At 39.2% G+C, this 12,904-nt stretch overlaps 1 long non-coding RNA gene across 7 annotated transcripts in view; it reads left to right on the forward strand.

The window, feature by feature from the left end:
- LOC119247483 (uncharacterized) overlaps nucleotides 1-12,904 on the forward strand; it is an 85,890-nt gene that overhangs the window by 28,368 nt on the left and 44,618 nt on the right. For 3 of the 7 annotated variants that reach the window (XR_008552198.1, XR_008552196.1, XR_005125764.2), the window contains one exon: nucleotides 3,383-5,204. The exons of 3 other annotated variants lie outside the window; for them this stretch is intronic. This is a non-coding gene — a long non-coding RNA (uncharacterized LOC119247483). Of the gene's footprint in view, nucleotides 1-3,382; nucleotides 5,205-8,237; nucleotides 9,325-12,904 lie in introns of those variants that run through there. One more of the 7 variants, XR_005125766.2, reaches the window with a different exon arrangement.

Raw genomic sequence — 12,904 nt, forward strand, 5'->3', positions numbered from 1 at the left:
CCTTTAAGTTGCTTGAGTAGAGGTGTGTAAAAATAAGTATATTTGCTTTTGATCACTAAAATAGTTTCGCTATTATGAAATAAAGAAATATCATTTGAAATATATTTACAAAATCCAGAAAGTTATTTTAACAATTATCTTCTGCATAAATAAATAAATAAATTCTGTTAAGTCAGAAATTTTTTTAAGTTTTAAGCCAACCTTTTCTCATGTTTTTTTCTTGGCTTTGAGCTACTTAAACATTCAGATGTTTCCTGAACCTCTTATCCCTAACTGTATTCTCCCTTTTCCTGCCTCTTTAACTAAATTGCCTCACGATGTATTTCTCAGAATATATCCCCATTGTTAAACCATGCATGGCTATAATCCAATAAATATATCTATTATGAATCTAATAATACTCAATTTTATCATAAAAAGAATTTCATTACTTAATATTGAGATTCACTGGATGAAATGAATCTATTTCATAAATTAGTTACTGTAGGTGCTGAAGTATGCACATGAAGCCATTAATGACGATGTGTTATGTATTTAGCATCTTTGACTATAGTACCATTAATGGGTCTTACTTTTAAAATAATGCAGTAATCCATATGTCCACCCATTCTTTTTTTTTTTTTGCTGAAAATTTCTTCACAAACCATTTCACAGTTATTTCTTGAGAATCTACTCTGTGCCAGTACTGTTCAAGGCTTTGGGAACACTGGACCTTGGTACATAGTAGGTAGGTTTTCTACCTTAATGGAATTTATATTCAATGGGAAGATACACAGGAAACAAGGAAACGAAGTATAGGTAATGTTTCAGAAATTGCCAACTACTATAAAATAAATAAAATAAGGAATCAGTGGTTAGGGAGAAAGAGGCCAACTTTAGTTAGATGATTCAGCATTGAGATCTCAGTGATGGATCTCAACAATGAGAAGGAGCAATGGGAAGATCTGGATGAATAATGATCTAGATAGAGAGTGAAGAGACTAATATAAGAACCTGACATGGAATAAGTGTGCATAATCTAGAAAAAGCAAAAGAACAATGTGGCATTTATAATAAAATGACTCTGTGCTTGGGCAAAAGATAATAATCGTTTGAACTAGAGTTTCAACACGGAAGGCGTTAAGTGGTTGGATTTGGTATATTTTGGAGGTCCGACCCATAGGACTTGTTATGACCTGTCAGGGTATGACAAAAAAGAGGGGCTCCTAAAAAAATAAAAAAAATAATAAAAAAGAAGGCTCCTTGGTGTTTTATTTAACTGCATAGATGATAGAGCTGTTTACTGAAATGGAGACTACTGGAGGGAGTTCTCTTCGGAATTTGTTTATTTCATTTCTAATTCAAAATATATATAATACATCCCAAGAGGAGATATCAAGTAGGAAATTCACTATATGAGTAGTCAAGAATACTGAAGAAAGGCCAGGAGCAGAACTTCATCAACGATTTTTCTGCTATAGGTCATTTTGTTATGCATCAATAAAAAGTTCATGAGAACTCTGCCACCTGCATTAATAAGACATAGCTAGAAGGCCAAAGAACTGAGACCACCTGTGTCAACATGACTTAGTTATTTGTTCCAGGAAATTTTGCCCAGAAAACCATAAACCAATCAATAACTTCACTGTTTGCTTCAGGAAATCCCTGCAAATCAGCTTATCTGAGACGACAATCATGCCCTTTATCAAAGCACAGTTTATTCATCTGACTCCAAGATTCTTGCCTCCCTATATTCACCAACCCTAAGCTATTATTTCACAAATTTTCCCTATCCCAGTCTGTTCCCTACCTTGAAATACCTGTTAAAATCCCCTTGAACCCAGATCTTCCCGCCATCCACCATATAATCCTTCTTGACCCTTCTCCCTTGATTCTGTTAAGGTACTGTTCTCCCCAACAGCAGTAACTTCTGACAACTGAGATTTGCTTTGTTAACAGTTTGTTTTGTTGTTCAATATTCTTTACTATTTCTGTTCCCCTGCCCTTCTAGTAAGTGTTGGTCTTGTAAATAACTACTTACCCACCTTCTCTGAGATTTGTAATTAGTGCCGTGAGATTTCTGAAGTTGGAACATCCATTAGACATCTATTTTCATCAGTTTATTTTACAAATGGGAAAACTAAAATCAGTGCAGTCGTGACCTATATAGAGTAACAGACAATTAGTAGCTATTGAAGCATGTAACTTACAAATCCCAGTTTGGTATTTTTAAAAATTTATTTATTTTTAATTGAGGTAACATTTGGATACCCCCATCAGGTATTGCCACTGTAGTCCAGTTGGCATTTTTTATGAAAGAATATACAAGCTTATGTTGAGCTTTAAAGTTTGATTTATTATAAACTTACTAGCAGAGAAGAAAGCAGTCTGGCTGTTTTTGTTTTTGTTTGTGATTATAAAACTTTTGCACTGCATGCCATGCTGACTAATTTACCAAGTGTATGTATTCATAAAGTACTAGTAAGTTTTAATTTACATTTGCAAAAATTCAAATATTGAAAGCTCATTCACTAGCAGAAAAATATAGAAACATCAGCTGCCAAATCATATAATTCTAAATGTAGCTGCAGTTTTCTCCTAATCTAAATAGAGGGGAAAGGAATAAAAACAAAAGGGAATACAAATAAATAAACTTAAAACCCCCACCAACTCACCAAGTCAACTGTATATTCCTTCTCAAGAGCAGCACTTGCTATGTAGACTATTCAATAAATTAGAGCATCTTTGAATACTCAAGATAGGAAATCCCTTTAAAGAATCTCATATACACAAATTTGTTAATGGTACATTTTCCCATTGCCTCATGTAGGGTAAAGAAAATATCAGGCTTTTCTGCCCTTCCGCCATCAGGATAGATGATGGATCCTAGTCCTGAATGCATGCCTGATGGCGGGCACCTGGAATAGGGTGTGGGCATAGGTAGATGGGATTCAGCTGAGTTAAGACTGTGCTTTTAAGGGCGGCGTTACGGGGATGCCAGCAGCAATAGCAGCAGCAGTAGAAGTCAAAGTAGCAGTAGCAGTAGCAGCAGCAGCAGTAGAAGCCGAAGCGGAAGCCGAGAAGCAGCAGAACGAACTCCAGAGAGCTCAGATAGAGTGAAGACTTGCTGGGGGGCTGGGAGGCCTGCCAGCCCCCCAGCCAGCACCCCTGCCTGCCATATGCCTGGTGAACCCCAAATAAAAAACCTGCAAAACTACTGAGGACTCTGACTCCTCCTTTACCCGGTCTGCATGGGATCAGAAAACCTGCACTGTGGCCAGTTCCTGCTCTTACACCTCAAATCTGGTAAACATTGTAGACAATCTTAAACATTCTCTGTAATATACTGTACTGATGCAGTGGATACCTATCACATTCCCATCTCCTCATCCCTTTATTTCAGAAGTTGCCTGATTTTACCCATGATAGAGGACGCTGCACCACAGATGCTTCATGACTCTATGCCCTCATCATGGTTGACCTGACCACAAGTGGTCACCTGAACGTTATTGGACCAATGGACCTGTAGACTGGCAACCAAGAAATTTTAGTCAGCCTCTCTGTGCCTGGGTTATAAATGTAGACACATTAGGAGTTGCTGTTAGCTGTATTCTGCTATTTGCCCCAAAGAGTAAATGAGACGACACTTTTGGCTGGATGTTTGTAGGGTAAGTGAAAAGGTATCAGGCTTTTCTGCCCTCCTGCCATTAGGATTGATGATGGATCCTTGCAGTCCTGAATGCATGCCTGATGGCGGGCACCTGGAGTAGGGTGCTGAGATGGGATGCGTAGATGGGATTCACCTGTGCTGAGAGACTGGGCTTATAAGGGTGGCATCACGGGGACGCCAGCAGAAGCATAAAGAACCACGAGAGAAGCAGAAGGAGGAACCACGTGAGCAGGACCACGAGAGAAGCAGAACGAACATGAGAGAAGGCCGGAGAGCCCAGAAAGAGTGAAGACTTGCTGGGGGCTGGGAGGCCTGCCAGCCTCCCGGCCTTCCAGCACCTCTGCCTGCCATGTACCTGGTAAATCCCAAAAAAAGCCTGCAAAATCCACTGAGGGCTATAGGACTCCTCCTTTACTCTGCTTGGATCATAGAGAACCTGCACTGTGCCCTTCCTGCCATGACAATGTTCTACAGTGGTATCGAGGCTGAGTATCAAGGGTGGGTGAAGCTTTTCAAACCAGTCCTCCTTTTTCTGCACTAATCACCACATTAATAACTAACACTTAAAAAGAGTGAAAAAAGAAAAGAAAAGAAAAAAGTTATCTGTGCCTCCTTCATCTTCAACACATGACTTTCAGGCTGTGGTGTTCATCTCCACAAAACTAGAGGAAGCAAAAAGAGAATGGGTGGATCACATGGACCTGTCCTGGAGGTGACATACATCATCACCTTGACTCACATACTTTTTTTTTTTTTCCTAAAGATTTATTTATTTTTATACAAGAACCGGGGCACAGGCCAGATACACGGGAAGTTGAGAGGATTCACCGGAGACAGAGTGGGGAGCAGAACAGGCAGACTGACGAAATACTCTGATGAGGGGAGCAGTGGGCGTGGCAGGAGAGGTCTGCTGCACCATGTGGGATTTTCGTCGGCCAGCCGGGATTGAACCCGCACTGCAGAGGCTGCAGACAGCTTCACAGTGTGGCGCTCAACTGCCTGCGCCACCAGGGAGGCCCACCTTGACTCACATTCTGTTGGCCAGAACTCAGCTACCCAGCTGCCTCTAACTGCAGACGAGGCTGGAAAATTTTGTTTAGCAAATGCCCAGCTAGTTGTCTGTGTCATAGTTGATCTCACTCATGACATGATTTCTCGCAATTTACTCTGAGGAGTTTAGGGATAAAACTGCATGGGGTTTATTCCTAATAAGCTAAAAATCCAATAAAAGAACTTGAATCCAAATGGGGATCTTCTAATCCACTAAATTCTTATGTTTCTATATTTATTGCATATCCACATATTTAATTGAGTTTGGGTTCTCTAGTGATGAAAAATATTTGGCAGACAGCTGAAAGATTTACTGCATCTAGAGCATCCCTTCCCTGTTTCCAGTGTGAAGTCTCTGGTGTCACATGAAATACAAACTACAGTCAATTTTCCCTACCCTCATTTTGACTGGAAAGATTTTTCTACCCTCATTGTATAACTGTGGTTACTCTCTAATGTGAACTCTTTGATATCTAATTTGAACCAATAAAATGAATATGAAAAGAGGCACTTGAGGGGGGTATGTTTGCCAGGGATACATATTGTGATTCAATGTGTTGCTTGGTTCCTTTGATGTTTTGTTTGTTCGCTGTGGTGGTCTAGTCCCTGAACTAGTCACGCCTACCTATGATGAATAGTACTAAACTGAAGTCGAACACAGATCTGTGGAGAGGTATTGGTATCTCTTTCTCTCAACTATTGCAGTTCCTTCTAGTGTAAATCTTGATGACCAGAGCACAGGTTTGGTGTCAGCCCAAATGCAAGGTACAACCTATATATCCAGCCAATAGGTTCTTATAAGCATATGGGCAGAAAAGTCTTTGAGCATCATCTACCTCCCCTTACTAGAGTCAGTCAGATCACTACTGAGCATGCTCAAGAGGAAAGACTTTACAAAACTCAGCCTCTCCCAAGTTAATAAAAAAAAAAAAAAAAAAAGATGAGCATTGATGATGGAAAACATGTTATTCTAGAAAGTTGGGATTTTTTTTTAATTTTGATTATCACAGTAGAAACAAATTAGTGTGTTTACCTGATTCAAAATTCCCTCAGATGGTCACAACATGTTCTCCATTTTTCTGGTAATGAATTCTGCATTCAGGTCTCAGTCAGCTTGTTATCCAAGCTGTACTAACTAGAATATCCCCAATTTTTTGAAAAGATTTATTTGTGCATACAAGAACTGGGGTACAGGCCAGAGGTGCAGGGGGTGAGAGGATTTACCAGAGACAGAGTGGGGAACAGAACAGGCAGATTGACTGATATATACTACTGAGGGGAGCAGCGGGTGAGACAAAGAGGTCTGCTGTGCCATGCAGGTAGCTCCCTGACTGGAGATCAAACTTGTGCTGCAATGGCTGCGGATTGCTTCATAGGTTGCATCTTAACCCTTTGTGCCACCAGGGAGGCCCTAGAATATCCCAAATTTCTGACCACAATAATTAGCCCAACAGAGGGCAGAAGACCCAGACATTTTTTAACCTGGAGTTTGGAGAGAGGACCCTTGACATGGACTCTGATTGCAACCACTAAGAATGTAAGCACAAGCTGGTTACAACTCTGTTCCCTTCTATGTGGAGTGGGCTTGGACAATAGGAGAGACTGAAATTAACACGCCAGAGAAAAAGAAATGGTTGATGTACATAGAGCAGAACCTGCTGGAGTTTTTAGCCCTGGTTTAGTTTCTCTATTAACAAGTTTTGAGAGCTGATCATGGGGTTACAGGATAGGATAAGGGGCACCACAGGACCCCCAAATCTGCCCACTCTAAATGAGTTATGTCATATGGTACATATTCTAGTGCTTAAGACCTTTAATGGAAAGGAACTTTGCTATAATTAGTGTGCAACAAAGAGAAGGGAAGAATAGATAAAATAGTTTTTACACAAAACACCCAAAGTTACCCATTCCCAGCCAAACGGGACCACCGTGTTACAAAGGGAAGGCATCTCATCTGAGGAACTCCTTTACAAAACCGCCCAAAAGCTCTTCACAAGTCTAAGGCAACTCGGGTAGAAGAGCCAGGCAAATTGAAAGGAGAAGAGCAAAATCAAAATCAAGATAAAGGCTGCCATTGTTAACCTCCCCACGAGTCTCTCACCCACGCCTGTTTCAAGTGTCTCATTCCATGACCTCCAAGTCCTTGGTACCAGCACAAGAGAGAGAAGCAAGCACAGCTTCTTCACACATCTCTCTTCTCCATGTGCCTTTTCCAGGTCTCCTCCTTGATCCCCTTCCTTCCTTCTTGCAGTCATCTCTTGAGTGTCTCCTTGCTACTCAGATCCATCCTCCCTTGGGTGGGGCAGGGGACCTGGAACCCCCCCTTTTCCTGGGGACCACCCTGTTACAAAGGGAAAGCATCTAATCTGAGAAACTCCTTTACAAAACTGCCCAAGGGACTTGCCAGAGGGATCTATATGAAGCCAAATTGCTGTAGAAACTGTCTAAACTGTAGGAGTCTGTTGCTAGAGAAGCTGTGAGCAAAAGTTATGTGTTGAAAGAACCAGACCAAGCACACCAGAATTAGGAAGCAAAACGTCTCTTCCTGCACTGTTTCCACTGACAAAGTTCTGATTGGGAAAGAGAAAAAACTTTTTGGGAAAGAAAATTATTTAAAGGGGCTGATCCATTTGTCAAAGAATAGACAGAAAGGGTGATTTGAAACTGAAAGTACATTAATAATCACACATGTCAAATCAGGGAAGTTTAAATCTTTTTCCATATGATCAACTCATCTTAATTAAAGGGAATATCAGACAACCCAAGAGTCATTTCTTCCTCTTTCTGAGTTAGTTTTTGCTATACTCTGAAAAAAAAATTGTTACCATTTGCTTCTGAATGCCACAGTTTCCACTAATTCTGTTGTTCTTCTTTATCTCTTTTGCTTCACATTCCATTATGTTTTTATCCAGTTTTCTCAGTTCTTTAATAAATGTGTAGCTTACAAAGTTACCTTTCATATATTTCCAAATTAAAATTCTAATATCTTTGTCTAGTTGTTTTGAAACAATCCAAAATGGCTTTCAAATTTGTAGGTAAAATGGAATGTTCCCAAGTCATCTTTCCTTTGCTGGAGTCTAAAATGCCCATTGCTGTTCCAATAACATTTGACATTAGGGAAAGTGTAACAGGTGGGAAATCTGAGTGGAAAGAATCAGTGGTTCAAATATCTTATTTTTGCAAATTTTAGACTATACGATCATGTAAAATCATGTGATCATGCACAACTATATAGCTATGTAGCAGCAGAACTTGACCACCAGTTCTTTCCTTTTTCCATCAGACTAAGCTTTCTCTTCTGCTCTATACCATCACAAATCTCTACTGAGACTAAGCCAAAAAGTAATTCCAGGTCTCTGTTATAGATGTGTAGGCCTGCTCCACTGTTCTCAACTTGTGGTTTTCTAGAAGCCATGGATCTAGAAGCATATGGTATGGATTCCATACCATATCTTGACCCCATTCTTTAACTATCCTAGAAACTGAAAATTCTTTAGAATTCAGAAGCCAGACAGATATTGAATTTCTCTTCTTTCAGACCGCAAGCTGACAAGGGAGAAGAAGCAAGTATAACTATCTTCATCTCACCTCAAAAAGCCGTAGGGTTTTCAAAGTAGTGATAGTGAAGGCAAAGATAAACAGATGGGACTGCATCAAATTAAAGAGCTTCTGTACAGCAAAAGAGACAGAAACCAAAACTAAGAGACACCCCACTGATTGGGAGAAAATTTTTGCACGCAACACTAATGATAAAGGACTGATCACAAAAATCTACAAAGAGCTGATGAGACTCAACATAAACAAAATAAATAACCCAGTCAAAAGAAACTAAAGAACTAAAAAAACTAAAAAGAAACTTCTCCAAAGAGGAAATGCAAATGGCCAACAGGCATATGAAAAAATGTTCAGCATCACTTGTAATCAGGGAAATGCAAATCAAAACTACAATGAGATACCATCTCACACCAGTGAGAAATGCACATATTAAAAAAACTAGCAACAAGAAATGTTGGTGAGGATGTGGAGATAAAGGAACTCTCCTGCACTGCTGGTGGGAGTGCAAACTGGTTCAACCACTATGGAAAGCTGTGTGGAGATTCCTCAATCTGCTAAAGATGGAGCTTCCATATGATCCAGCAATTCCACTCCTAGCTATTTACCTAAAGGACACAGAAACATTCATTCAAAAGGGCAACTGCACGCCTATGTTTATAGCAGCACTATTTACAATAGCTAAGCTATTGGAACAACCCAAATGCCCAAAAATAGATGACTGGATCAAGAAGATGTGGGACATATACACAATGGAATATTACTCAGCAATCAAGAAAGATAAACTCATGCAATTTGCAGGAACATGGATAGAGCTGTAAGGGATCATGCTCAGTGAAATAAGCCAGAAAGAAAGAGAAAAATACCAGATGGTTTCACTCATAGCAGGAATTTAGAAAACCTAAATAAGGGACCAGGAAAAAGACTAATTATAATAAAATCAAAATCAACAAGCAGCTATAAACCAGGGACACACTACAGGGGGGAGAGAAGGGAGTAGGATCAAAACAAGGGGGGTGGGAATTGTATGGGAACTATAACCAAGGTGAAAATGCATATATTGTGCAAAAATGAAAAATGATGTAAGATATATAAAATTAAAAAAAGCCATAGTGTTTTAAGACAAAATTTAAAGTCAAGATTATTAAATTTAGATTTCAATTAAATTTTTAATTGTATTTCAACAAACAAATTTAACATGTTAATCAGAGTCTAAGATTCAGACAAATTTTTTAGCCAAAAATATAAAAGATAACTGGTAGAAAATATGATAAACAAAATGCAAAATTATTGTAATCCTATGAAAGTGGTTTTTTTTGTTTTTGAATTAATGTCTGTGTTTCTCATTATAGATGACATTTTAAGAAATTTGATGAAGAATCTTGATATGTCTTCTAATTTGCTTATTTGCATATATTGATTATAGAACCACATAATATAGCTTACAGATTTTTTTTTTTTTTTTTTTTTTTTAAGAATAGAGCCAGGTAGGCTGACAAATTCATTTTGTCTTTTTGAAAAAGTAAGACAAAGATTTTCTCTGTTTCTATTGGTGGAATTTATCAAAAGAGTTGTAATATGAAAAATTTACATTTGCTATGTCTGTATTTTTCTCTTTAATTCTGGAGTCTAATTCATAGTATTGTAACTTGTGGGAAGAGAAAGATGGAACAATCTAAGGAATAAGCAAATGTGGCACTTGCACTCATCAGAAGAGTATCACCCTATGGGCCTCCCTGGTGGCGCAGGCAGTTGAGTACAGTGCTGTGAAGCTGTGCAGCCTCTGCAGTGTGGGTTCGATCCCGGCCTGGGGGGAGATACCCACATGGCACGGCAGACCTCTCCTGTTTCACCTGCTGTATTCCAGTAAGTCTGCCTGTTGTTTCCCGCACTGTCTCTGGTGAATCCTCTCACCCTCCCACACATGTGGCCTGTACCCCGGTTCTTGTATAAATAAATAAACCTTTTTTTTTTTTTTTAAAAAGAGTATCACCCTAGATACATCAGGCCTATTTAATTTTATATAATAATCCATTATTTAAAATATGCACTTACCCTCATTGTTCTGATCCCTAATTCATCAACCTACCCTCTCAGGCTTCCCATACAGGTTTGCCCTAAAGCACATCTGGTTCTCAGTCTGAGTTATACATCAGAATTACCGGGGGAGCTTTTAAAAAATAACAATACCAGAGCCTCTCCAGAGGCTAATTGAGCTAAAATCTCTAAGGGTGGGGCACCACATAGGTATTGTTAAAAAGCTCCCTTGGTGATTCTAAAATGCAACTATGGTTGAAAACCGCTGGCCTATAGGAGACAGTGTACTAATCAGATTTCCCTCCAAATCCTCCAGTAGAATACAATTCCAAATCCTTTCCACAGATTACTACAGACGTTGTCATCCAAGTCATCTACATCTCTTGAGTCCACATAATCCTTGTTCCCTATATTCTGGCCATACTGGATGTATTAGTTATCTATTGCTGCATAACAAATCACCCCAAAACTTAGAGGCAAAAAACATTCAATTTTTGACAATTTCAGTAGATTTGGAACCTAAGTATAGTTTAAGTGGTGCCTCTTGCCTTTATTATTTCTTTGAATAAGTTACCTATTGATTTCTCTCTTCCCTTCCTGGGCTACCTATTATCTTTATGTTGTGTTTCCAATGGAGTTAGTTTTCAAAGTGTTTCTTCATTTTTTCCCTTTGTAATTCTCTTTCCTGTTCTACCTGTGTTCCTTGTGCATTGTTATATTCAAGGTCACTGCTTCAGTCCTCCATTCTCTTCCAAAATTTTCTCCAGAGTGTTTTCCCTAATCTATTGATCTTTTAACATCCTGCAACTCAGTTATTTTCTTATCTAAAGGTTCAATTTGTATTTTCTCTTCATTGATTTTATTTCTTATGACATTCATTTTTCTGAATTTTTTGCATGTCTTGATTAGCTTTTCAGTGCTCTCTTATATCACTTTGGCTTGCTTTCTGACATTTTTTCCAGTTCTTTGAATTTCTTTAGCAAATATGAACTCTATATGAAAGGGAGATAAAATCTTCCATGTCTTTGGGGTTGGGTTCCAGAGAGTTCTTCTCTCCTTGTAATGTCATATTCCCTTGAAGTCACAAGTTGCTTTGTGTTGTGTTTTTTGATCTACTCGGTTCACTGCTTTAGATTTTCTTTCTTTTTTAAAATCTGCAGCAGTAACTTAAAGGTTTGAACTACTCCTACGTTTCCAGAAGGTGGCACTGTGGTTTCATATGATTTTAGATGCTTGACCTTTTGAGGCTACTCAGGTCTAGAGACCTGATCTTGCACCTGCTGAATTATGGGGTGAGTGAGGAACCTGGAAGAGTTACACTGCTGATCTTAATGCGCTCAGGCATAAGGGTTTGGAAAAGCTCCTGTCTGTGACACTGCCAAGAGTCTTCCTCTCTGGGTTTCTAGGCCTGTAACTGCTGTCCATGTGCTGTCAATGAGAGGCACAAGGTCAGTCCAAATGGTGCAGAGGGGAAGCCAGCACAGTGCATTTTCCTTGTTCTTTTCACTCAGTCCTGACCTGCTGGGTGTACTGCTATACCATTCAGCAATCCCTTCCCCAGGGTTTCTGGCCATCAGCAGTGCCACAGTTTGTACTACAGCTTCCCTCCCCCAAAGACCAGCCCCTAGGCTTTGCTCTCCACCCACCTCTTGTTCAGTGAAGCATGAATCGCCTCTGTTTCCATTCTGGTGAAGTTTTCCTGGTCTTCCAGTTTCACCCCAAAATATGAGATATTCTGGGTGCAGATCCACTGGTTAACCTAGATGTTCCACTGGGGGCCAGGACAAGGAACCTCCTTTTGACACCATCCTAAATTGCCCATATTTTAAAACTACCTCAGTGATGAAGGATCCAAGAATAACTGGGACACTCATGGAAAAAAAGAATAATAATATGCTGTATTATTATAAAAACACTAATTAAAGCAAAGCAATGTGATATCAGTAAGGGAAACAATAACCAATGGGATAAAATAATGAACTTAGAAGTAGAACCACACATGTACATATACTTAATATATTACAAGGGTGGTATTATAGTTTTATTGGGAGAAGATAGTCCTCCCCCCGAATGTGTAGAGGCTCAGACATTTGATAGTCCAAATAGAAAAAAGGATGGGATCATACTATACACATATTCTAACTTTTTTCAAATGACTTTAAACACCCGTTTATGCAAATGCTCTTTGAATCAGTTTTATTTTTTAAAGATTTATTTATTTATGCATACAAGAACTGGGGTACAGGCCAGAGGTGCAGAGGGTGAGAGGATTCACCAGAGACAAAGTGGGGAACAGAACAGGTAGATTGACTGAAATACACTGCTGAGGGGAGCAGCAGCTGAGACAGGAGAGGTCATTGTGCCATGTGAGTTAGCTCCCTGGCTGGGGATTGAACTCATGCTGCAGTGGCTGCCAATAGCTTCATAGTGCTGTGACTTAACCCCTTATGCCACCAGGAATCCCCTGAATCAGTTTTACTTTTCTGCTGATTACTTCATTAATGATTTGACTAAGTTTTGACACATGTCCATTCCATGTATGAGAGACGTGTTTTTAAATTTTTAAATTTATTCTTTGTTCAAGCAAACAGCAGAAATGAAAAGCATTTTTTCTGA

The sequence above is a fragment of the Talpa occidentalis genome, unplaced genomic scaffold, assembly GCF_014898055.3.
Source record: "Talpa occidentalis isolate TD23 unplaced genomic scaffold, MPIMG_talOcc4v2.1 talOcc4.16, whole genome shotgun sequence".
Classification (NCBI taxonomy): Eukaryota; Metazoa; Chordata; class Mammalia; order Eulipotyphla; family Talpidae; genus Talpa; species Talpa occidentalis.